Source organism: Dendropsophus ebraccatus, unplaced genomic scaffold (assembly GCF_027789765.1).
Source record: "Dendropsophus ebraccatus isolate aDenEbr1 unplaced genomic scaffold, aDenEbr1.pat pat_scaffold_1056_ctg1, whole genome shotgun sequence".
Lineage (NCBI taxonomy): Eukaryota > Metazoa > Chordata > Amphibia > Anura > Hylidae > Dendropsophus > Dendropsophus ebraccatus.
Genome location: NW_027208473.1, coordinates 27,139 through 52,642, shown reverse-complemented (window position 1 = coordinate 52,642; position 25,504 = coordinate 27,139). Strand labels below are relative to the sequence as shown.

The 25,504-nt window shown below is 47.8% G+C and overlaps 1 pseudogene; it reads right to left on the bottom strand.

Moving 5' to 3' along the window:
- Window positions 1-2,987: 2,987 nt before the first annotated feature.
- Window positions 2,988-23,596, bottom strand: LOC138774730 (uncharacterized; annotated as a pseudogene).
- Window positions 23,597-25,504: the final 1,908 nt, after the last annotated feature.

The window sequence follows — 25,504 nt, the reverse complement described above, 5'->3', positions numbered from 1 at the left end:
TGTTGTATATTTTAAATTTTAGAACATTTGGTTCCCTTTATGGATCTATAATTTTTTTGTTATTGTAAGTTTGTCATGAGCAAAAAATTCTGACCTAACATTGCAGTTTATGTTTGCGAAGTGTTAAATAAAAGTTTTTGCAAATTCTAAACTGTTGTCCACTGTTTTTTCAACGTACATAGGGCAACATCTAAATCCAGAGGGCATCAATGTGAATGTCAATAGTAGTAAAAACACATTATTGTGTTTTTTTGACGGCTATCTTCATCCGCTTTGAAATGTAGCAGAAGCAAGGGCCTGAGTTATGGGTATGGCCACAGGGATGTTTTTGGATTAACCTCCTGGATGATCACTTCTTTAATTACCACACTCAAGGCATACATCAGTGTGCTTGTGCCATAACTTATATTTCTGGTTACTAGGGCCTAACAGGCAATACCTCTTGCAATTTTGATTATTCAAATGTGTAGTAACAAAATAATGGTTAATTCAACTACCATGTTTGATGTTTCCCAATTGATATCTTTCGTTACCTACAGTGAAGCAAAATAAAAACGGCAATATTTACCCAGAAAACTTATTTAGAATCGGGTCAATTGCGCTTCAAGTCCTACTGGATATTAATATTAAATGGTAACTTAGGACTGGGCGTTATACTGCAAAAATACCGATACCGTCACTGGCGTTGGTTAAACGACCTAAACACGGCCAGGACGGTATTGGCGGTAATTTTATCTCCCCTCACCCGGTGGCCGCATGCTCTTCTCCCCTATGTTACTCTCCCTCGCGTCCCTGCTCCTACGCTGCCCGGCCAACTATTCTGCTGTCTGGGGGAGGGGGGGGCATGTGTGACGCTCACATTTCTACCTGTTACAAGCACGTGGGGCGCCAAGCATTCTGGTGCAGGGAGAGAGAGGGGGTGCCGGGTGGAGAGGTGGGGGCTGGACAGCTTGATCCTCCGATTAACCTCCCAATCCCAGCGAGGTCGCACATTTACTGGTGCCGGGCAAGGGATGAAAGATGCTGCTGCGGGGGCTGAAGATGTGACAGGCTGCATCCAGGCCGCAGTTCTCTCTCTGGTGTGTGCTCAGCGCTGCTACTGCCGGGCTGCACGGTTTCCCTGCCCCCCCCTTCTCCGCACATACTGTGGCTGCAGGCGGTCGGGTATAGGTCTGCACATCCTCGCTCCATGGGGCACCGCTCTCTCTCCTGCACAGGAATCCGTCAGTGCTGGAAGCAGCCATGTGTGACACTCAGTCCGGGACGCTGCCGGCAGATATATGTGCTACAGGATTCCTGTGCGAGAGAGAGCGGTGGTTGCCCGGGGGAGCATGGAGGTGCCGACCCCATACCTGACCCCTGCAGACACTGTATGTGTGGGACAGGGGGGGCAGGGCAGCATGTGACAGTGTGACCGGGGGTAGATATTGGATAGAAAGATATAGGTAACTAGATAGGAGATACAGAGATAGATAGGAGATAGGAGATAGAAAGATAGTACTCTATCTATCTATCTCCTATCTCCCTCCTATCTATCTATTTATCTCCTATCTATCTATCTCCTATCTATCTATCTCCTATCTATCTCCCTGTCTATCTCCTATCTATCTGTCTATCTATCTATCTATCCATTCGTCCGTCTATATCCTATCTATCTATCTCCTGTCTATCTATCTATCTATCTATCTATCTATCTATCTATCTATCTATCTATCTATCTATCTATCTATCTATCTAGCTATGTATCGCAAACAGTAAATGCAGCACACATATCCCAGACCTTGTATCAAGTAAAAAATACTCTGCAGCACTCTGATAGTAATACAAACGTGGATTTATTCTATACAACAATGTGAAGCAAACTTCACAATTAATATACGATGCTCCGGCATCTCCTATGCCATTTTTAAGTACCACTTGAAAATGATGTAGGAGACACCAAAACATTGTGTATTACTTGTGAAGTTTGCTGGACATTGTTATATGGAATAAATCCACGCTTGTATTACCATCAGAAAATGGGGTTTTCAAAAGGGGTGTGGCTTTTAAAAAGGGGGTGTCATAATTATTGTTTAATTTATCGTTACCCGCGGCTGCATGTGCGATAAACCGCGATATTGATTTAGGCCAATATCGCCCAGCCCTATTGTAACAATAAAAGTGCCGCCACCATACTTGGCTATCCAATTTTTTGAAAAAAATTTAAGTTTTTGGATGTGTACTCTACATGTGTTTGAGTCTCTCTGTATTGCACTCTCTCTTTCATAATATGTGTATATATATAACCATATGAGTATGTGTATGTTACTTGTTAAAATTTTAGTTATCTGTATCTAGATAGATATATCTCTCCAGATAGATAGATAGATAGATATATCTTGCTAGATAGTGAGACCTACGCATATCTCTGAAGATAGATGCAGCTATATCTGTGTGGAACCATATATATATATACATAGACAGAAATAGAAAGAGAGAGATTTCACCATATTGATTATATATTGGTATCTATATAGAGATATATGTTTAGATATATATAAATGAATATTGATATTAATATAACTAGATATGTGACATTTTTGGCTAAGCTGTTTGATATAGCCCTATATCAATGTGCGAATCTAGGTATGTTATTTACATCACCATTTGCATAAAATTTGTGGTGGGCAATGGCTACATAACAAATGGTAAAACATAGTCAGACACAAAAGAAGGAATACACAATATGTTAGGCTTTTTTTTTTTTTTAATTACACATCATGACCCTTTTGAGGGCTGAGACCAATATTTGCCAAATGGCACTACACACACCCACACTTGGATGTAGATGGTAAGTATAATTTTTTTTTTTATTTTTTTAGGGGGGGGTTAATAATTAAACAGTATATACACATAACACACAAATCAAATAAAGTCCTAATATTCTGTGTGGTTCCCAATTACCACAACAACTGCAAATATCAAAACCTGGTAGGCTGCTGGCAGTGTGTCCAGTAGGTTGTCCTTGAATGTAGAGGTCAAATCTTCAAGCTGCAAGCGTAGACTGTTGAGACATGTTGTGTGCATCCATGTCCACTCCCCCCTAGGCCCTGGGTGGCTACTCATCACCAACACAGGAGTGTTGCCAGGGCACGGCACCTTCAGGAGTTATGAAATAGTCAGCAAACAGATCTCGAACCTGCACACCCTGATTGGATGAGAAACCCCCACGCCAGTTGATGCCTGCATCAACTGGGGCTTGCTGTGCCTCCACAACTACCTCAGAGATGTTAGATCGACAGTAGTTGTGGAGAACACAGCAAGCTTTGATAACCAGATCAACCGTGGGGGTATCCAATTGGATGACAGTGTTCAAGACCCGCCACTGGCTACACATAATCCCGAAGATGCACTCCACAACTCTACGTGCCCTAGACAGCCGGAAATTAAAAATCCTCTTCCGGGGATCCAGTTCTCTCCGTGGGTATGGGCGCAGCAGGTTTGGCATTATTGGGAAAGCCTCATCCGATACCATCACGAAGGGTACTGGCTCTGTGGAGCCGGGAAGAGGTCGGGCGGCTGGAAGCGTGACGCCCTCTCGGAGAACTTGCAGTCCAATTTGAGATGCTTGCAGCACCCGAGAATCACCCGAACTGCCATAGGCACCAACATCAATGGCTACAAACATGCAGTTAGAATCAGCCACAGCCATCAGAATCACAGAAAAGTACTTTTTATAATTGTAAAATCTGGATCCTGAGTGCGGTGGCTGCTTCACCCTGACATGTTTGCCATCAACCCGCACCTAAGCAGTTCGGATAGTTGGCTACAGTTTGAAAGGCTGCCGCAACCTGGAGCCAACGTTCTTCGGATGGGCGCGGCATCACCTTAGGCTGCAATTTCTGCCAGATTGCGCTGCATGTACACCTAACTATTCCAGAGATGGTAGATTTACCAACCCGGAATAGAAGGTGCAGGGATGCATAGCTTTCTCCTGTGGCTAAAAAACTACATATGCAAAAAAGAGAAGAGGGGGGGGGAAGACAAAGAAGATAAAACCATTAAAATCAACCAAATTATGAAAAGCTTAATGTACATATGTAATGTTAAAAAAATTTACCGCAAGGTGATGAGTAGTCTTTCCTCAGGGCAAATTGACCTCCGCATCCTGGTGTTCTGAAAGGTAAGTGGCAGTTTCACAATCTGCACTAATTCATCAAACTGCTCAATGGTCACACGGCAAAAGCTGGTAAACTTGCATGGATAGCTGTAAATTAGAAGACCACACAAGAGATGAACAGTGTGCTACCACACAAACTAATTTTGCAATAGTCTGTAATTCACCAAGGCTTCAACTGCATGCTTACCGTCGCAAATCCCCATATAGATTGTAGAAGAAGCCTTTGGTGTTATGCTCACGAAGATAGGGATGCACCCACAGACGCTTGTAACGACACTCCTAGAAAGAATAAAAGGCAAAGGAATATTTTGGAGCAGCACGGCACATCTCCCAAGCACATTGAAATCTATATTAGGTATATTTAATAATTCTTTTCAAGCTAAAAACTAGTGCAATGACGAAAGATACCCATTACTGTTTACTCTTTGGTAAAAGTCATCACTTCTGCTTCTTCCACCATACCACAAATTAAGAATTTCAACACAGATCCCAAGAGTGGCATAGCTACCAATAATAAGGATAAGGCTTTTGCTATGGAGCCCTGGCCCTAGAGGTGGCCGGCCCCCCTCAAAAAACGTGGCCTGTCTCAATGGTGCTTCAGCAGTGGCAGTACTAGTGAAAGAGCCCCCCCCCCAAAACACACATACACAGTTGGACAACTACCTAAAGGGAGAGGCATCAATCTCAAAGCAAGGCCCTGGCCCTCCCCTAAGCACATTGTCCAACAGCCACTGGCAGAGATGATCCCTCACCATAGTTGACAACAGCCCCGTTTGTTTCCTGGTAGGGCCTGGCCCCAATATTGGCAAATCCTGGCCCAGTGTGGGAAGCACCGCCCCCTGATGCCCACCACAAATGGAATACTACCTAATCCCAGTGGGCCAGAGGACAGAATCAATGGAACTCAGGAAGGAGGGTAATTATAGTGGGGACACTTAGGTTCCCTAGCATCCTGTGCCATGTGGTCACTCAGTTTGGCTAGCATCATGTATAATGGGGTCACTCTTCTTCCCAGGTATCCTGTATAATGGGGTCACTGAAATTCCCTGGCATCAGGTAAAATAGGTTCACTTAGCTACCATGCCATCTGGTATAAAGGTGTAACTCTGCTGCCCTGGCATCTGGTATGATGGGGTCACATAGCTTTCCCAGCATCTTGTATAGTAGTGAGTCTAATTGAGGTCACCCAGCTTTCACACCATCCTGTCTAATAGTCAGTATAATGGAGGACATCCACATTTGTAAGAAACTTGTTTAGTAGTCGGTATCGTTAACGGCCTGCAGTGTCAAACCCCACTCTCCCTCCTCCGCCTCAAAGCGGTCCCCACATCTGCATGGACTCATCGTGGCACATATATTTAGAGCAAACTTAGAGCAACCTCCTACTCCTCACCGCCAAGCAGTGTAATAATTTTTACTACTGTGTAAAAACATATTCTCGGACCTTAGTAATAAACATTTCCATCTTTCCACTCAACAGCAGATATGGTTGCAAGTCACATATTATAAGGAAAAAAAAAAAAACCCTGGTGAGGAGGGCATCACTGACATCTGAAATTACAACTTTTTACAACCATGACTGCATTTGATGAGGTAAACAGAAAGACAGATAAATTACATTTGAATGTACGTAATTGACCAAAAAAATGCCACCCAAGACGCCGAAAAACCAAACACCAGTGAACACCATTGAAAATAACCGGTTCAATTGGAAAAAAATTTTTTTTTACCTCGTGCAGAATTTTTTGGTGACACAGCGTAAGTGCTAGTCGCAGGAGTAGTGGAATATAACGTCGCCTAAGGCGAAGACGGCCATGTGAACCTGGCATTTTGTGTTTGATTTTAGGCTAAATTCACCACAGTGGCCAAATTTTACAACACTGAAGTGATTCCTGTCACGGATTTAGTGAGGCTAATTTGATAAGGTTATTTTTTTTTTAATTTCAATTAGATGCCAGGAAACTTTATTCAACATTCTATCATTCAAAACGGACAATTCAGTTGCGATAAACTTGCTGTGGAAAAACCGCACAACGCACACGTACGCGGATTTCTCACAGGTTGAAATCTGCACTACCAAGACCTGCGGATTTCCGCGGAAAAATAAGCTGCGGATGCGGTAGGTGTGAACGCACCCTAAGGCCCATTTCTCTACTTCCAGTCGATGTAAAGATCATAGCTAAAGCTCTGGCCACCCATCTTTCTGGGATCATATCATCCTTGATACACCCCGATCAGACTGGATTCATCCCTGCCAGATTAACGGCCCTAAACATTCGTAGACTACATCTCAATTTGCAGTTGCCGGTGGATAATCCGGGGGCCAGGGTAGTTTGCTCATTGGACGCTGTCAAAGCGTTTGACAGCATCGAATGGCCATATTTGTGGGCGGTCCTCGACAGGATGGGATTTGGTCCGATGTTTATGTCATCTATAAAATTGTTATATTCAGCCCCAGTGGCGCGCCTGCGGATTAACGGGGGACTGTCATTTTCCTTTCCGCTCCATCGGGGGACGCGACAGGGGTGTCCGATCTCTCCGTTGTTATTTGCGCTGGCGATAGAACCCTTGGCGTCCCTGTTGCGCTCGCACCCTGGAGTGGCTGGCTTTAGGAGGGGGTCGAGGGAGGATAAACTGGCGTTATACGCCGACAATTTATTACTTTATCTCAGTGACTCCTCCTCCTCCCTTTCTACGGCCATGTCCATAATAAATGAGTTTGGGACCTACTCGGGTCTTACTATAAACTGGGACAAATCAGTTATTATGCCTATAGACTCAGAGGGTGGTTTGCAGCTGGACCCTACCATTCCGCTGAAAAGTGTTAACTCCTTCAAATACCTAGGCGTTTTTGTCTCTAGAGATGTTCGAGCTTATGAGCAGTTGAATATGGCACCCCTGATTTGTAAATTTCAGCAGAAGCTAGCTGTCTGGCGCAAATTACCTTTGTCAGTGGTGGGCAGGGCAAATCTGGTGAAGATGATTTGGATGCCACAATTATTATATATTCTGCACAACTCTCCTGTGTGGCTTCCTTCTCGTATCTTCCATAAGATTCATGCTCTCTTCCGTGCATTGATATGGGCTCACAGCATCCACGTATTAAATTAGAAACGCTACAGAGACCTAAGGATGATGGAGGCCTGGCGGTCCCCAATGCAGCCATGTATTTCCTGGCAGCCCAGCTGCAACACCTAAAGCGGTGGGATGTAGATGATGGTGGGGACCAGAACAAGACTCTGATTGGACATCATTTACGGACTGACCATTTGTTTGAATTTCTGGAGGCTAAAAGGGTAGTAATCCTCACCCCACAAGTGCCGACGTTGCTACTCCTTCATAAGGTGTGGTGGAAAATTAGGGACCTATATGGCATCACGGGATACACACCTTACACATCTATCTGGGACACCCCATGGTTAGGGGATCTCTATTTCCTGGAGGGATTTTCCACCTGGAGAGACGCGGGACTCCGGAAAGTAATGCAGTTATATGACGGCAGTCAATTGAAAAGTTTTGATCAGTTACGGAGTCAATATGTTCTCTCTCATACGCAATTTTACCAGTACCTGCAATTGTGTCATGCATGTGAAGCGGAGGGGGAGTTGCTGGGGTCGGGGGTGCAATGTCTGCCACCCATGAATATTGTGGGAGACTCTGAATCTACCAAGGGACTTATTTCATGTCTTTATAGACACATTGTTTCTAAATACTTAGACAGGCTCCCACTCATGTTGAGGGAAAAATGGGAGGCAGATATTGGTCCCATAGAGGAAGGTCAATGGAAGGAGATACTAGAGATGACACCCAAACTATCCCTGGGTGAGCAGCACCGTCTCTCGCACTTATACTTATTACACCGAGTGTACCGCACACCACAATTCCTTTTCCTTATCCATGTCAGGGATACACTCTTGTGTCCTCGATGCCACGTTCATGAAGGAGACCTCCTACATATGTTCTGTCGTTGTCCCAAGCTGTTCCGCTACTGGGGGGGGGGGTGAAGTCGGCCATACATAAAGCCTATGCGGTGGAACTGCAGCAATCTCCTCTGGTCTATATACTGGGGTATGTAGATGACTTGGCAGTAAACGTGGTGGAGCAGACTGCAGTTGCGCGCATTTTGTTTATGGCACGTAAACTAATTGCACAGCATTGGCTGGACGAGGCCCCCCCTACTGTGTCAGAGTTTGTGGCTAAGGTAAACTGGTTAATCGGTACAGAAAGGTATGCACACGAAAAGAGAAAAGCTACTAAGAAATTTGAAAAGTTGTGGGGAAGGTGGATGGCTGCTCCTGAGCTCGCCCCCCCCCCGGGTTCCCGCACATAGGTTGAGCTAAGATGCACATAAGTTCGTAGAATGCTCTGTCTTTTCACTTTTGTGCTACTCTCATCTACTGCCAGTGGACATGCGACACGTGTGGGCTTGTTGGTCTACTAGATCCTTTCTTTTTTCCCCTTTTTTTTTTTTTTTGTTGTTGTATTCTTAGTTGATTGCTCATGAACACTCATGCTGTAAAAGTACTGTTGTGAACTATGGACTCTTGCACCTTCTATATAGTTATATATTTTTATGTTTGTGGAGTTGGGGGAATATTGGGGGGGAGGGTGTTGGGGAGGGGTGGGGGGGGTTAGGGTGGAAGGGGGGGGGGAGGGTATGCCCTCCTGGGGAACTATGTTTATTTTGGGAGAAAACTTGTATTTGGAAAATGTTTAATAAAAATAACTTTGATTAAAAAAAAAGAGATGTATGATCTGATATGGATTTGGGTGCAAACTTATATGACTAATCTCCCTTAACCCACCTTGATTACACAATAAAAGATCAATACGCGAAGCAGCCTTGTGAGACGCTCTAAAACAAGAGAAAATATCGACCGATGGATTTAATAATCTCCACGCATCATACCATCCCCCTTCCTCCGCAAACCTTTTCAAAGGAGAATCAACAGTCGCTTGCCTACTACTCGAGGACCGTCTGTCCCTAGACTCCATCACACAATTGAAGTCCCCGGATATAAACAAGTTAATATAGTCCTTATCCTTGCTAAAATTCCCTAACTCCAAAAGTACGTCCACGGAGAAAGGGGGAGGGAGGTAGACAAAAGCTAAGATTGTGTTTATCCCTTCCAAAATCCCCCAGATGAAAACGAATCTCCCTTTACTATCAGACCGATGCCCCTTGATTTCAAAATCAACCTCCTTATGCACCATAACAGTCACCCCGGAAGAGTATGAGGAGCCAAATGAGTGTAATACCATTGAGGTCCATCCCTTTGAAATACTCTGTACAGATTCGCAGGTAAGGTGAGTCTCAAGAAGGCATACTATAACTGGTAGATAGTTGTTAATCCGATTGAATATACCATACCTTTTGAGGCGATCACCTAGTCCGCGTATATTCCATGTGATAACCCTAACCATTTGAAATCATTCACGCATAATAAGAGCAAAGAGGTGAAGAAGTAGGAGGGAGAGAGAAAGAAAAAAAAAAAAAAAAAAAAAAAAAGGAAAATTCCCTAACCTCCCCCGGCTGATCCCCTCCTGGATCCCACGTCACTTTTAACCCTTGCCAACATACCAAGGATTCCTACTACTGCATCCTCCTTCCCCCCCCCCCCCCCAACTCAAGGCTATTCATTTCAGGCCTGTATCATATACCCAAAAAGATTAACAAAGAGCCGGATTCCCCTCATAGACCTTCCCGTTCCAACCAGTCAGAAGCAGCTTGTGAGTCGCTGAAAAACATAACACTATTATTATACATGATTCTAAGCTTAGCCGGGAACAGCAGGGAGAACTTTATCTCCGCCAGATGTAACCGTTTTTTAACCCCTGCAAAGCTTGCTCTTTGAGTTTGCGTAGCTCTGGAGAAGTCCGGGAAAACCGCCACCTTATTACCATTGTATTGTAAATCTCCCAGATTCCCCGTTTTTTTCTTGAAAACCAAGTCTCTATCCAGGGCCGGCGTCAGCACCCGGCTGACTAGGGCAAATGCCGGGGCCCACAGCTCCTCTAGGGGCCCAGTCCCGTTTGTTACTACATTTTTTTGTTAGTAAAAAAAGAAAAAAAAGTGTAGTAACAAAGGGGACTGGGCCCCTAGAGGCCGCATGTGACAGTTAGGGGCCCAACGATACAAACTGGGGCCCCCGGGCACCTGTCTTCCTTCACAAATCTTCCCTACAGCCGAGTAGGAAAGGACCTTTGAGTGTGAAGGACCTTTGATGATGTCACGGGTCATGTGATCGGACACATGACCTGATAGCGGGCAGCACGGTAGGCTCTGCAAACTAAGTGTTCTGTATGTGCTGGTTTCTAGTTGTTTTGTGTATAGAGGTCCTGCTGTAACATATATATCTATTACAGCAGGATATATATATGTTACAGCAGGACCTCTATACACAAAACAACTAGATATCTGTATCTCTCTCTCTCTCTCATGAACATGGTGAGACCTCTAGTTCTCCTATATACAGGTCCTGCAGTGATATTCAGTGTGTGTATAGAGGTCTCACCATGTTCATATAATACATATATATATATATATATATATATATATATATATATATATATATATATATATATATATATATTGTGGCATGGTGGGGCTGTAAGAGGCAGTTCTATGCCTCTGGAGTGGGAATTGGAGTTCAGGTGGAGCTCCTGGTCCAGGTACTCCACTCCAGTCCAAGAGCTAATGAGGCTCTGAAACCACCTGGTGGAGCTCTATTAGAGACTCCAGAGGCTCCCAGGTGAAGACTCCCAGTGTGGGAGAACAGGCAGCACTAGGCCTGTGGGAGCTGCAGACAAGAAGTCTGGGTAAGACCAGTGGAGCTGGTGATATTGAGCATTAGGCTCATAAGTGACAGCTAGGGAAGCTGTGGTGTTAGTCAGTGGCTAGACGGCCTAGGTTTTATTTTATTGGCAGTGTTGCCTATGTCTTGTGTTTTTTGAACGGATAAATAAAGCTGACTGAGGTCCGTATAAAGCATACAGCACTGACTGGACTGCAATTTGTGATGTGCCAACCGTCTCAGGCCCAGGAGATGGCGATCCCAGCCAGTGAGTAACCCCCAGATTGTCACAATATCTATATCATGCTGGTGCTGCTAGCTCTCCTGTATACAGCTCCTGCTCTGTGTGTGTGTGTGTATGTATGCATATATACACACACACACACACACACACACACACAGCAGGAGCTGTATACAGGAGAACTAGCAGCACCAGCATGATATATATATATATATATATATATATATATATATATATATATATAATATAAAAATCCTGTGACTGGGTCTGACTCCTCCAGAGTTCTGACTACCACAGAGATCAGGAGATACAGGAGGAGAAAGATATGCAGCAGCCGCATGTTTCTTTTGCTGCAAATCTTTCCTCGCCTGTCTCTCCATGATTTGCTCCTCAAAGGGCCCCGCCGAGGCTCTGTCGCCCAAGGGCCCACAAAAAGCTGGAGCCGGCCCTGTCTCTATCCCCTGAGCACAGAATTTTTGCTATTAACCCCTTAGCGACCCATGACGTATCTGATACGTCATGGTGCCGCGGGGGGTGTTCAGAGCGGGGTCCCGCCGGGACCCCGCTCTGAACAGCGCTGATTCCGGCTGACATGTGCAGCCGGGCAGTGCCTCTGTTAGCTGGCGCGGGTCCCGTTGCCGCGCCGGATAATTAAGCACTTCAATGCAGCTGTCAAACCTGACAGCTGCATTGAAGTGCTTTATGCACACTATCCCTGGTGTCTAGTAGGTCGGATCTCCCCCGTGCGATGCGATCGCGGGGGGGAGATCCGTTCTTCTGCCCGTGCCGGGCCTCAGCGTCGGGATGACGCTGATCCCGGCTCGGCAATAGATTGCTATGGCCTGCAGCAGGTCATAGCAATCTATGACCAATCTAATCGATCTTTGCTGTGTATATATGCAGTGTCCCAGAACATGCAGACTACTACTCCTATTATGGCCATTTCTCTTGCTGTGTCAATGCCTGTTCTGGTAAGTGTTTGCACTGCAACTGCTGCTGGTTTTCCCCTAGTATTCTCTGGTAATGTGCATTCTCATGTGTATTCTCATGTATTCCTGTATATTATTACAGTGTACAGTGGTATGCAAGGCTGTTGATCACGTGACCTGTAACCATGGTTCCTCCAATGGCCGACTAGCTCTGGCCAGGAGCAACCATGTGACCTCCCACTTCCTCCTAACAAGTTAGTCTTCCCCCTGCTTCCAAGCAAGGAGGATGTGTGTCGTCCCTCTCCTGCCTCAGAGGAGTTGGGCTTCTTCTCTGCAGCCTTTTCACCATAAGAAGAGTGACTGATTCTGCTGCTGTATTCAAGTCTTCGGCTGTTTCTGCCTGCTCAAGTGACCGGATTCTTCTCTCTCATCTGGGTGTCATTCCGTTATCTCTCCTCATCGCTGCAAGGATTCACAGCAAGTATTATTCTCAAGCTAATCCACCCAGCAACGCTATTTCTCTCATACTCCTACTCCCATCATCCGGCACGTATTCTCACAGCCTATGCAGCACCACTCCTGCTTTATTTGTCAAAGCCTGCTATATACCCGGTTGCATCCGGACAGAACTGTTGCTACTAGTTACCTTATCTATAATAAAACCGCTGTTACTGAACCCTGGCATTGGTGTCCACTAACTGGTGCCCCGACTAAGTGCAGCGAAGAATCGCATGCCCATCATCACCCGCAGATTCCTCAGACCGGCCCTGCAGCTGTGCTGCCCTCAGGCCTATACCGTGACAAGTATACACCCTGCAGCTGCCCCGGTCATTGCCCGCTCATAACACCAGCACTGCGGAAGTGGCCCCCAGGGGCCAGGGCATCGCATTTGGCGTCACGAACAGGATACAGACTGTGTTGTGCCAACTGTCAGTGTCCCCAGAACTGTACTGCTACCCCTCATCATCCTCAGAGACTCTGCTATTGCTGCGCTGCGGCCTGCTAAGGGGTCAAGTCAGCTTGTGACGCACTGTCTTCGCGCGCGCGCGCGCTCCACTCAAGCTCCGCCCCGACTCTGCAGTATCCAAGCCTCTGTTGCAGGAGGGAAGGAGATTGTGCCCGGACCGCCGGAAGTGTTGGTGCTGACTTCCGCCCTATCCCTCTCCGGTCCCGGACACCCTGCCTATCGGTGCCTGCTGTTCCCGCAAGCTCTCCTCACCTCTGCTTTCTTCCAGACGCCTTACACCAGAACCCCTCATCATGTCCACCGGCCATCACAGTGACTCTGACGGGTCCGGCAGTCCGCCGATGGCCCGGCGAAGACTTCCCGCGGCTCCCGTTGCTATGGCTACCGCAGCGGTCCCGTTCTTCATTGGGCCCAACAATCTTCCCAGTTATAAAGGGGAACCCCACACGTTGGCTGATTTCAAGGAAAAAATTTCCCGCACCCTTGAACTTGTCTCACTCTCTCCCACTCAGCAGGTGCAGTTGCTGCTAGGACAACTTGAGGGTCCCGCTGCAGAGGAGGTGCGGTCGTGGCCAGCTACGGAGAAAGCTAATGTACAACAGATCCTGGCCCGGCTGAGTAAAGAATTTGAGGTACAGTCACCCACGGAGGTCCGCCTTAAGTTTTATGACCGACGACAAAGGCCAGGTGAGACCCTCAGAGACTATGCACTAGCCCTCCAATCTGCCTACCGGGCCCTGAGACAGGTTGATACCATAGCCCCCTCGGCTGTGGAGAGTATGATCACTGACCGCTTCATAGAGGGGGTGGACTCTAGACTCATCCAGAGCCAACTGCGTATGCTAGCTGCCCAAAACCCTACAATGCCTTTCCTGGACTTCAAGACTCTGGCTCTGAGGGTGGTTGGCATTGACAATCCCTGTGCCGGCTGTACTCCAGGTTCAGATTGCCCGGACCCGGTGGGATCTATACCCTCACCTCCAGTGCCCAATATGGTTCAGCCGGTTTCCGCTATACAAGCTGCCCAACAGTCTATCCCGGCTAGCTCACCAGCGATCCCTGCTCTCCTTACGCAAGTGGTTGACTCTCTCTGCCAAGCCCTAAGGGGGCTACAAGGGGCCTATCCAACACCTCCACCACCACAGGACCCCTGCCCTGAGTATGCAGTTCCCGATCGGCCTCCTCCACAGAGACTTAGATCCCCTGAGCGCCCCTATTGCCGCCACTGTAGGCGACATGGACACTACCGCTCCCAATGCTATCAGTTAAACGGGGCTACCCTTGGGTCCGAGGGCCAATACCCAGGAGGTCGAGATCCAGGCCCGCAGGAAGCACAGTGGTTCTCAAGGTTCCTCTCACAATGCCCGCATGTGACTCTCTGGGTGGACGGAGTCCCCCTGGAGGCTCTGGTAGATACAGGTTCCCAGGTTACCACTATCCCGAGGCATGTGTTTGAAGAACATTGGGATCTGAGAACCCTAGGTCCAGTTGAGAAATACCGTCTGAAACTTATTGCTAGTAATGGTCGTCCTATTGTGCAACTAGGTTACTGGGAACCCACTGTCTGCATAGGGAAGCAAGAGCTAGCACGTCAGGGTATCATTGTTACTGAGGCTCAGGGAGATAGTAGGACCGTGGTATTAGGCATGAATATTATCCGTCATGTATTCACTGAAGTGTTGGATGCCTTGAATGCCTCTATGTCTTGTGCTTCTCCTCAGTACAGGCAAGCCGTCCAGAAGACCATTAAAGTGCTCACCGCTCAGCGGAAGTTTGCCAATCCTCGAGGAGAAATCTGCCGTGTCCGCACTAGAGATGCTCGTCCGATCATCATCCCAGCTAACAGTGAGTTCCTCATCTGGTGCAGGGTCCGTCCGGGCCTTAACAATGCTGACTATGTGGCCCTTCTGGATGCTATTGAAATTGAGGGGCAACCTCTTGTCAGGGCCGCTAGAAGCCTGGTGACCGTCTCCAATGGTCAGGTCCCTGTCCGTCTGGTGAACCTTGGAGACTCCCCAGCTGACCTACCCAAGTTCACCACCGTGGCCATGCTATACCAACTCGATCCTGAGGACATCGTCTGTGAGGAGACCATTGCCTATCAGAGATCCATCCGTGGCACTCAAAGGGACTCAAACAGGGCTCTCGCCCCTTGGTGGGACGAGCTCCATATTGGCGATGCCAATACCCCACTTGAATACCTCCACGGCATCCTCAAGGTGGCCAAAAGGTATCACGAGGCCTTCAGCAAACACTCTCTCGATTTCGGAAAGACCAATCTGGTCCAGCATCGGATCAACACTGGGGACCATTTGCCTATCAAAGAGAAACATCGGCCAATCCCCCCTGCCAACTATCAGCAGGTCAAGAAACTGCTCAAGGAGATGAAAGACTCTAACGTTATCCAAGAAAGTCAGAGTCCGTGGGCTGCCCCTATTGTCCTTGTGAAAAAGAAAGACGGTAACATCCGGTTCTGCGTGGATTATAGGAAGATAAACACAATCACCCACAAGGATGCCTATCCTTTGCCCCGGATCGAAGAGTCTATTGCTGCTTTGGGGTCAGCCGCCTACTTCTCCACCTTGGACCTCACCAGTGGGTACTGGCAGGTGCCCATGGCACCCGAAGACCGTGAGAAGACGGCCTTCACCACCCCCATGGGGCTCTTTGAATTCACCAGCATGCCCTTCGGTCTGTGCAACGCCCCCGCTACCTTCCAGCGGTTGATGGAAAGGTGTCTCGGCCATCTCAACTTTCAGAGTGTCCTGCTCTACCTAGATGATGTGATTGTCTATTCACGTACCTACGAAGATCACGTCCATCATCTGGCTGAAGTGTTCCAGGTCCTAATCGATCACGGCCTGAAAATCAAGCCTTCCAAGTGCCACCTTCTCAAACCCCAAGTGAACTATCTGGGGCATGTTGTGAGTGCTGAGGGGATACAACCCGATCCAGAGAAGATCTCGGCTGTGGAACACTGGGATACCCCTAAGACAGTCAAGGAGGTGAGAAGTTTTCTGGGATTTGCCGGCTATTACCGCCGCTTCATTCCCCACTTTGCCCAAGTGGCTGAGCCCCTCAATGAGTTACTCCGGGGTTGCCCTCGAGAAAGCTACAACCGACGGCTCCCCGTCGAGTGGTCCGAACGGCAGGAGATTGCCTTTCAAACCCTGAAACGCCTGTTGACTACGCCTCCTATCCTGGCCTACCCGGACTATAACCTTCCTTTCCGGCTCTACACGGACGCCAGCTTCCAAGGCCTGGGAGCTGTGCTGTCCCAGGTTCAAGATGGCCAAGAGAGAGTTGTAGCTTATGCCAGCCGGAGTCTTCGGGGCGCTGAAAAGAACGACAACAATTATAGCTCCTTCAAGTTGGAGTTACTAGCCCTAGTGTGGGCCGTCACCGAAAAGTTCAAGGACTACCTGGCTGCCACCCCTGTTACCATCTATACGGATAACAACCCGTTGGCGCATCTCAACACTGCTCGGCTGGGCGCCCTGGAACAGCGGTGGGCTTCTCGACTGGCCAATTTCCAGTTTGAAATTAAGTACCGCAGTGGCAAGGCTAATGTCAATGCAGACCTCCTGTCCCGACTACCCAAGGGCGAAGAGGCCCCAGAGGACAGCGATTGGGAAGATGTAGAAATGCCTCCCTTCTACCAAAGGTTCGCTACCCAGAGTGCTATTGATGCAGCTAGGCCTGAAACGCCTTCGCCTCCACCTAGGGCCCCGCAAGACTTGGCCAGGTGGCAGACCATCCAGGAAGAGTCCCGCATCCTGGGGGAGATCTATGACTACCTCTCTACTGGTCGGGTCCCCATGCGGATAAAGAGGCCCTATCCTGATGTCGAGCTAAGGCGACTCTGGAGGCAAAGAAAGAGGCTCTTCCTACAGAAGGGACTGATCCTGCGGAACTCTCTTGACCCGGTCTCCGGGGAGAGGTGCCACCAGATCCTCATTCCCCGACGAGACGCTAAGATGGTGCTAGATGCCTACCATGACCGGTCCGGTCATTTCGGGGTACACAAGACGGAGGCCACTATCCGACAGCGGTTCTACTGGATCGGGATGAGGGCTGACATCGAGAACTGGTGTGCCGAGTGCCCTGCCTGTAATATCTCCAAAGCTGGGGGAAGAGAAGTCAGGGCCCCTTTGCATCCAATCACCTCCCACCGGCCGAATCAGCTAGTCGCCCTGGACCATGTGAAGCTGGTCCCTACAAGATGCGGGTATACCTACGCCCTCACCATGGTCGACCATTACTCCAAGTGGGTAGTCGTGGTACCTGTCAGGGACTTGACCGCCAAGACCACCGCCCTTACTTTTTACAAGGAGTATGTAAAGCACTATGGGTGCCCAGAGTCTCTGCTGACGGACCGGGGACCGGCCTTCGAGTCGCAACTTTTCCAGGAGCTGTGTGCCTACCATGAATGTAAGAAGCTCCGTACCACGGCCTATCACCCTCAAGGGAATGGTCTGTGTGAAAAAGTTAACCAGGTCTTTATCAACATGCTCCGAACGGCTTCAGTGACGAAGAGAGTAGAGTGGCCCCACTTGTTGGATGAACTAGTGGAGATCTATAACAATACCACTCATTGTTCCACTGGCTACTCCCCGTTCTACCTGATGTTCGGCCGCCAAGGCCAACTTCCTCAGGACCGTGCTCTGGGAGTCCAAGCTCCTGACACCTTCAACCCCCTACCTGAAACTGACTGGGTTCGGGAGCATCAGAGGAGAATCCAGGATGCCCGGGAAATTGTTGACCGGAGGATGGGGGAAGCTCAGCAGCGCCAAGAGGATGCCTACAACCAAAGGGCGAATGCCACACCACTACAAGTGGGAGATAAAGTTTGGCTAAAGAAATATCATCGCTCTCACAAACTTGAAAGCCTTTGGGAGCCTGAGCCCTATGTCATCTCTTCTATCCCTTACCCAGAGACTGATGTGTATGAAGTAAAAAAACCAGGGCTAGCCCCGCAGACGGTGCACCGGAATAGGATAAAACGTTGCACTAAGGAGGACCTACAGGGCCTTACAGCACCGTGTCCGGTACCTGCATCCACACCTCCGGCTCCCCAGCAGCTCCAGCTAAACCTCTCTCTCTGGAAGAAATGTTCCAAGTTGAACCGTTCCTCATGGCCATAGGCTATCCAGCGGTCCCTGTACACATTCCAGTGGCCCCTCCACTTCCAATTGTGCCTCCAACAACTCCAGCTCTACAACCAGACACTGGGCGTGATCTTCCACCTGTACCTGCACCAATCACTGTTGAAGAGGATCCTCCGCTGAGACGGTCTGAGCGCTCTACCAGAGGAATTCCTCCACTTCGCTACAGAGACCAGAGTCCTTAACTGTTTCACCATTCTAGTGTATGCAACGTTCAAGGTTCGTGCCTGGTTCTCCTGACCAAGTTCCCTGTACTAACCAGCCATGAGCTGATGGACACTTACAATAACAAAAGGTTCTCTAGTGCCTGTCCCAGAGCCTTTTACATGGACGATGTCTAATTGCCTAAAAGAGACTCTACCTAACAGAGACACTTAACCCATTCCTTCCTAATGCACTTTCCTGTGATTGTGTGTTCCACACAGGGTATTATTGCACTTATTTCATTATTGCACTTTTTCTACTATTGCATTCCAGTGTTATCGAAGTCTTTGTATTTCCTCCTCTGAGTGAGCACAAGGTTACATAGATAGCCTCAGAGTAGAGTGCCTCTTTTGTAAAACAGTATATTTTTCCAGTGTCTAAGACAGATAGCTCCTCCTCTGAGTAAGAGAAGTCAGTCCACATATACCTCAGAGAAAGTCCAGTTTATGTAGGAGTGTATTTTCTCATCCAGTCTCATTATTGTGTATTATTATCATATCTATAGCTGGAAAGATTTAGTTGAGCCAGTTTGTATTCAGATTTTTTCTCAGATTTTCATTCAGATTTCTCTCCGGTTTCATTCAGATTCATGTGAGCCAGTTCTCCTCAAGACCTCGCAGTATTTGTTGTCCCTTGTTTTTCCTTTCCTTTTGTTTCCAGTATTTGTTTACCTCTGTCTTGTCCCAACGCAGTAGTTATCACACATAGTCTTACCTAACATTCACACTGGTTCATACATATTGCACCTTGGATACCCTTTCGTGTGTTTGGCCTATTGAGTAATTGTGTTGTATGATTGACCGGTATGTAAGGGGCCCCCATGTATGTTTGCTTTTATTATTTTGTTCTTTTCTCTTCCAGGTATCCAAGACATTTCACAAACACGCCAAGATAGTACACAGGTCTTCACGTTCTCCTCCAGTAGGGTAACACATTTAACAGAAAACCTACTGTCTAACTGGCTGGAATATTGAGGGTCCCCCGCCAGCAGTTAACTTGTCCTGGCTTACACGTCAGATGGTTCACGCACTAGCTACCTGGTCGCCAGAGTACGTTAGGCACCCCTAGGTGAAGTCCTGCCACTAGGGTTTCTCATCCTCTCTCTCTTCTCACCTGTGCCTTGGGCGTGGGAAACACACACCTCATCACACTCACTCTCATCATTCATTCCTGTTGTTTGATTGTCCAGTCTATTCATGTTTGCTGCCTTCTAGATTCGCCGAGGTCGGCTCAAACTTGCTAGGGAGGTATGCAGTGTCCCAGAACATGCAGACTACTACTCCTATTATGGCCATTTCTCTTGCTGTGTCAATGCCTGTTCTGGTAAGTGTTTGCACTGCAACTGCTGCTGGTTTTCCCCTAGTATTCTCTGGTAATGTGCATTCTCATGTGTATTCTCATGTATTCCTGTATATTATTACAGTGTACAGTGGTATGCAAGGCTGTTGATCACGTGACCTGTAACCATGGTTCCTCCAATGGCCGACTAGCTCTGGCCAGGAGCAACCATGTGACCTCCCACTTCCTCCTAACAAGTTAGTCTTCCCCCTGCTTCCAAGCAAGGAGGATGTGTGTCGTCCCTCTCCTGCCTCAGAGGAGTTGGGCTTCTTCTCTGCAGCCTTTTCACCATAAGAAGAGTGACTGATTCTGCTGCTGTATTCAAGTCTTCGGCTGTTTCTGCCTGCTCAAGTGACCGGATTCTTCTCTCTCATCTGGGTGTCATTCCGTTATCTCTCCTCATCGCTGCAAGGATTCACAGCAAGTATTATTCTCAAGCTAATCCACCCAGCAACGCTATTTCTCTCATACTCCTACTCCCATCATCCGGCACGTATTCTCACAGCCTATGCAGCACCACTCCTGCTTTATTTGTCAAAGCCTGCTATATACCCGGTTGCATCCGGACAGAACTGTTGCTACTAGTTACCTTATCTATAATAAAACCGCTGTTACTGAACCCTGGCATTGGTGTCCACTAACTGGTGCCCCGACTAAGTGCAGCGAAGAATCGCATGCCCATCATCACCCGCAGATTCCTCAGACCGGCCCTGCAGCTGTGCTGCCCTCAGGCCTATACCGTGACAAGTATACACCCTGCAGCTGCCCCGGTCATTGCCCGCTCATAACACCAGCACTGCGGAAGTGGCCCCCAGGGGCCAGGGCATCGCATATACACAGCATTGATCTCTATGAGAGATCAGTGCTATGTATATACAAGCCCCCCAGGGGGGCTTCTAGTCCATGTAAAAAAAAAAAGTAAAAAAGTGTTTTTATTAATAAAAAATCCCCTCCCCTAATAAAAGTCCAAATCACCCCCCTTTTCCCATTTTATAAATATAAATTAATAAATAAACAAATAAATAAACATATTTAGTATCGCCGCACACGTAATCGCCCGAACTATTAATTAATCACATACCTGATCTCGCACGGTAAACGGCGTCAGCGCAAAAAAATTCCAAAGTGCAAAATTGCGCATTTTTGGTCGCATCAAATCCAGAAAAAATGTAATAAAAAGTGATCAAAAAGTCCTATATGCGCAATCAAGGTACCGATAGAAAGAACACATCATGGCGCAAAAAATGACACCTGACACAGCCCCATAGACCAAAGGATAAAAGCGCTATAAGCCTGGGAATGGAGCGGTTTTAAGGAACGTGTATTTGTTAACAATGTTTTGATTTTTTTAAAAGCCATCAGATACAATAAAAGTTATACATGTTATATATCGTTGTAATCGTAACGACTTGAGGAACATGCATAACAAGTCAGTTTTACCATAGGGCGAACGGCGTAAATGCAAAACTCCCCGAAATCAAAACAAATTCGTTTTTGTTTTCAATTTGACAGCGCAAATTATTTTTTTTCCGGTTTCGCAGCATATTTTATGGAAAAATAATGCTGGTCATTGCATAGTATAATTGGTTTCGCAAAAAAAAAAGCGCTCATATAAGTCGGTGAAAAAATGCAAGCGCTATGGACTTTTAAACATAAAATGGAAAAAGCAAAAGCGCAAAATCGAAAATTGGCTTTGACCTTAAGGGGTTAATGTACGTGGGAGGGCACCAGGAGGTGGGGCTCTTGCCGGGACCCTGTGTGCTCGTTCTATCCCAAACAACGGGGACAACTCAGCCTCCCCAACCGTTTCTTTTATTCATTTTTGTAGAAACTCTGTGGCATTATTCCCCTTCGCCCCCTCCGGGAATCCCACCATCCTGAGATTACATCTTCGTGAACTATCCTCTAGTTCTTGCAATTTGTTCCTGATCTCTAGATTATCTTTCCTCAGACCTTCTACTTCCCTATGTGAGTGTTTCAGGGCTTGATCAATAGTGGGCATTTCTTTTTCTATTCCCATTACCCTATCCTTTACTTTATTCAGGTCATCCTTAATTAGTGTAATGTCCGACGAGACCTGGGATAATTGAGAAGATAGCCCTAACACAATTCTGTACTTCAGCCAGTATCTCTCCTAGTTCTGTTTAGGGGGCCGTTCCTGCAGCTTCTCCCTCCCCTTCAGTACCCATATCTGCCAGTGCTCAGAACCTGGACCCGGGAGTGCCCGGATTAGAAACCAGGGAGAGTCTATCTTTAGTGCCAAACCTTTTCCCTGCCAGAGGGGACTTTAAATATTTATCCAACCTGGTGCCCTCCCCCTTCTCTTTGGGGGAACCTTTAGGAACCCCTTTATTAGCTGGTTTCGGTGGCATAGTTGAGGAGACCCAGTTGCAATATCCCCACTAATAGTTATGCCCCACACATAAGATGAGACAGTTGTCAATTCTGGGTATAGGGGGAAAACACAGAAAATCAATTACTTAATATGCTCATCAAGCCAGAAGGAAACCAGTCCGATATCCTTGGCTATAGTGGTTATAGTACGCACATATAATAAGACAGTTGTTACTTCTGTATATGAAGGTGAGAACCAGAAATCAGTTACATAATATACCCATCAATTTTGGTTAGAGGCCAGTCCTATGTCCTTGGTTGTAATAGTTATGCTACACACATAATATAACAATTATTGATTTTGGGTGAGAGGGTGAAAACCAGAGGTCGGTCACACAGAGCGCCCATCACATTTAATAGGAGCCAGTCCAGTATCTTTGAAGAATAAGTATGCAAATTCCAATGAGGCAACCATGTATCCTTTAGTGCAACTTTAAAACCAGCGAAATTTGATCCAGCCACCGCAAGACCTAAGGGAGAGTACATATGGAGCCATAAGTCCACGAAATCCGACATAGCGGCAATAAAAAGGAGAGGAGGAGAGAAGAAAACCCGCCACTATTTCTCATGATCTTAAATCTTGGGGGGGGGGGGTAGATGGGAGGAGCGCCCCCATACAGTCATGTGTACCTTCCAACCAGCATATTGTGGTCTCCCGTTTTAGACTCTGTGCCCGGATGTCCTGGATTGCAGCCTTCAGATGCAGTTTCCACAATACTCCTCAGCTAGAGAGGATAGTACATTAAGATTGCAGGTTATTAGAGAATGTAACCATATAGATGATAAGAGGTTAAACAGATTCCACCTCGAGTTTTACCTTTATCTTTCTCCTCTCATACTGAGCATCCACCTCGCTTATAGTAATGCCAACAGGGAGTAAAAGCAAAAATATTCAATGTCAAAGTCATGCCACCTTAGTGGTGGCAATTCCCCCTTTAAATATCACACAGTCTGAGAGATTGAGCACAGTACCTTAGACCCTCTCAAGGTCCATGCATCCGTATGCAGACTTCAAATGGGAGCTGGTGTTTGTGATTATCCCCAGGCAGCCTGCTCTTATACAGGTTCATACAATCAGGCTCAGACCTGGTGTGGCCGAGTGCCGAGCATCAACAAGTGCCCCTGGGTACCGCACCTAGGTATAACCACAGCCAGTGCCCCAGTCTATAGCCGGGCACCCCCAATATGGTCCGCGCAGGGTTTCTCCCCCTCCTACCCCTCCACCTTGCTCCATGCTCCAGGGAACTCCTTGGCCGTCTTCTCGACGCTCCATTTGCTTGGTCTGCCTTTCCCAGCATTCCCGGCTTCCGTGCACCTTCTCCAGCTGGCTCACGTGACTCATTCCCTCCGCCTTCAGCGGCCTGCTGGAAGCCGGCATCCTCGGAGAAGCCACGACCCACGCCATCCTCACTCCAGACAGCCTTCTCCTCCTCACGCCGCCCGCCGCGTCCCCCCGGAATCCCAGCGGACCGCGGCTCCACCAGACAGGTACACAGGCCACCGGGCGGGAGAGCAATCATGCCGAGCGATCATGCCGAGGGAGGGAGGGAAGGGGGGGGGGGGTCCGGAGGGTGTCACCCATCAGCAGGGAGGATCGCAGCGGCGTTACGTCGTGCCGCACATGCTCCTCTTGTTAGTGAGAAGTTTGACGCTCAATATCGCTCTAGCATTGCCCCAGACATCTGACAAAGGCACGCTGAAGCTGTTTAAAGTAAGTAGCCGGAACATGGATCGGCACTGTCTGAAAGACATAGAGAAAGCGCGGCAGCATATCCATTTTGAGGATGTTCATCCGACCAAACCAAGAAAGGAAGGCGCGGTGGTAGGATTGGAGCATGCTCAGTGTCCCCCTCTGCAGTGGGACATAATTCAGCGGAAACAGCAATTCCAAGCATGAAGGGATCTGAATTCCCAAATATGTAATACTCTCTTTTTGCCACTTAAAAGAAAAATTCTGCTGCAGCAGAGAGAAATCATGAGGGGTCAGTGAGATATTAAGGCCCTCGGTTTTTGGCAAGGTTCACCTTAAAGTTGCTGAGTCCGCCAAATTGCTCAAACTCCTTCAGGACTGCCGGAAGAGTTATGTGTGGGCGTGTAACATATAGGAGCAAGTCATCGGCGTAGAGCGCCAGTTTATGATGGTCACCCCTAACTTCTATGCCTGTCACGTCGGGATTATTGCGTAGCGCAACGGCAAGGTGTTCCATCGTGATGATGTAGAGCAAGGGCGACAAGGGGCACTCCTGCCTCGTGCCATTTTTAATCGGCAATGCCTCCGACAGGGATCCGTTTGTCCTGACCCTGGCCGAAGGGGAAGAGTACAGGGCCATAACTCTGGCGATGAAGTCAGATCCGAGACCGAGCTGGGTCAGGGATGCGACCAAGAACTGCCAACGGACCCTGTCGAAGGCCTTCTCTGCGTCGACAGATAAAAGACAAGATCTGGTGGAGGTAGCGGTTACATGGGCTATCAGCGTGATAGTGCGCAGGGTGTTATCCCGACCCTCCCTCCCCGGGACAAAACCGACTTGATTGTAATTTATGGCCTGGGGGATAATCATGTTCAGTCTAGTAGCCAGGACCTTTGAGTATAACTTTATGTCACAGTTGATAAGCGAAATCGGTCTGTAGCTACTACACTGAGATGGATCCTTCCCTGGCTTAGGTAAGACCACAATATGAGCTTCCAGGGCTTGCTTTGGGAACCCATTAGTCGCCGAGATGGAATTAAATACCTTAGTCATAAAGGGGAGTAACCTCTCCTTAAACATTTTAAAAAATACTGCCGTATACCCTTCCGGGCCCGGGCTCTTCCCATTTTTCAATGCCGTTATAGCTGCCCCTAACTCCCCTACAATAAAAGGCATATCTAAATCGTCCTTAGCCTCTTGATCCACTACTGGCAAAGCCGTGGCTTCGACGTAGTCCCGTATTTTCCCCTCCAGAGCGTGGGCGGGGAGATCAGAGTAGCGCCCAACCAGGGCATACAGGGAGCTGTAGTAGGTTCTAAATTCAGCGGCAATCATCCGGGATCGTACACTTGCGCCCCCACCCAATCTCTAAGGAAAGGGATATATACGTCGGAGCGGTACGAGGGTGTAGGTATTGGGCCAAGGCCCTACCACATTTGTTAGCATTTGCATAAAGATAGCCTTTGTATCTATTCTTCTGAGTGTTGTCAATAGTGGTGATGCAAGCTTTAAGTTGCATCCTAATGTCCGCCAGCTTCGGCAACAGCAGTGGATCTGACGTTCGTTTATGTTGTTTGGACAAGTTATCTAGGTCGCAGAGCAGCGCCTTGACTTTAGCTGCA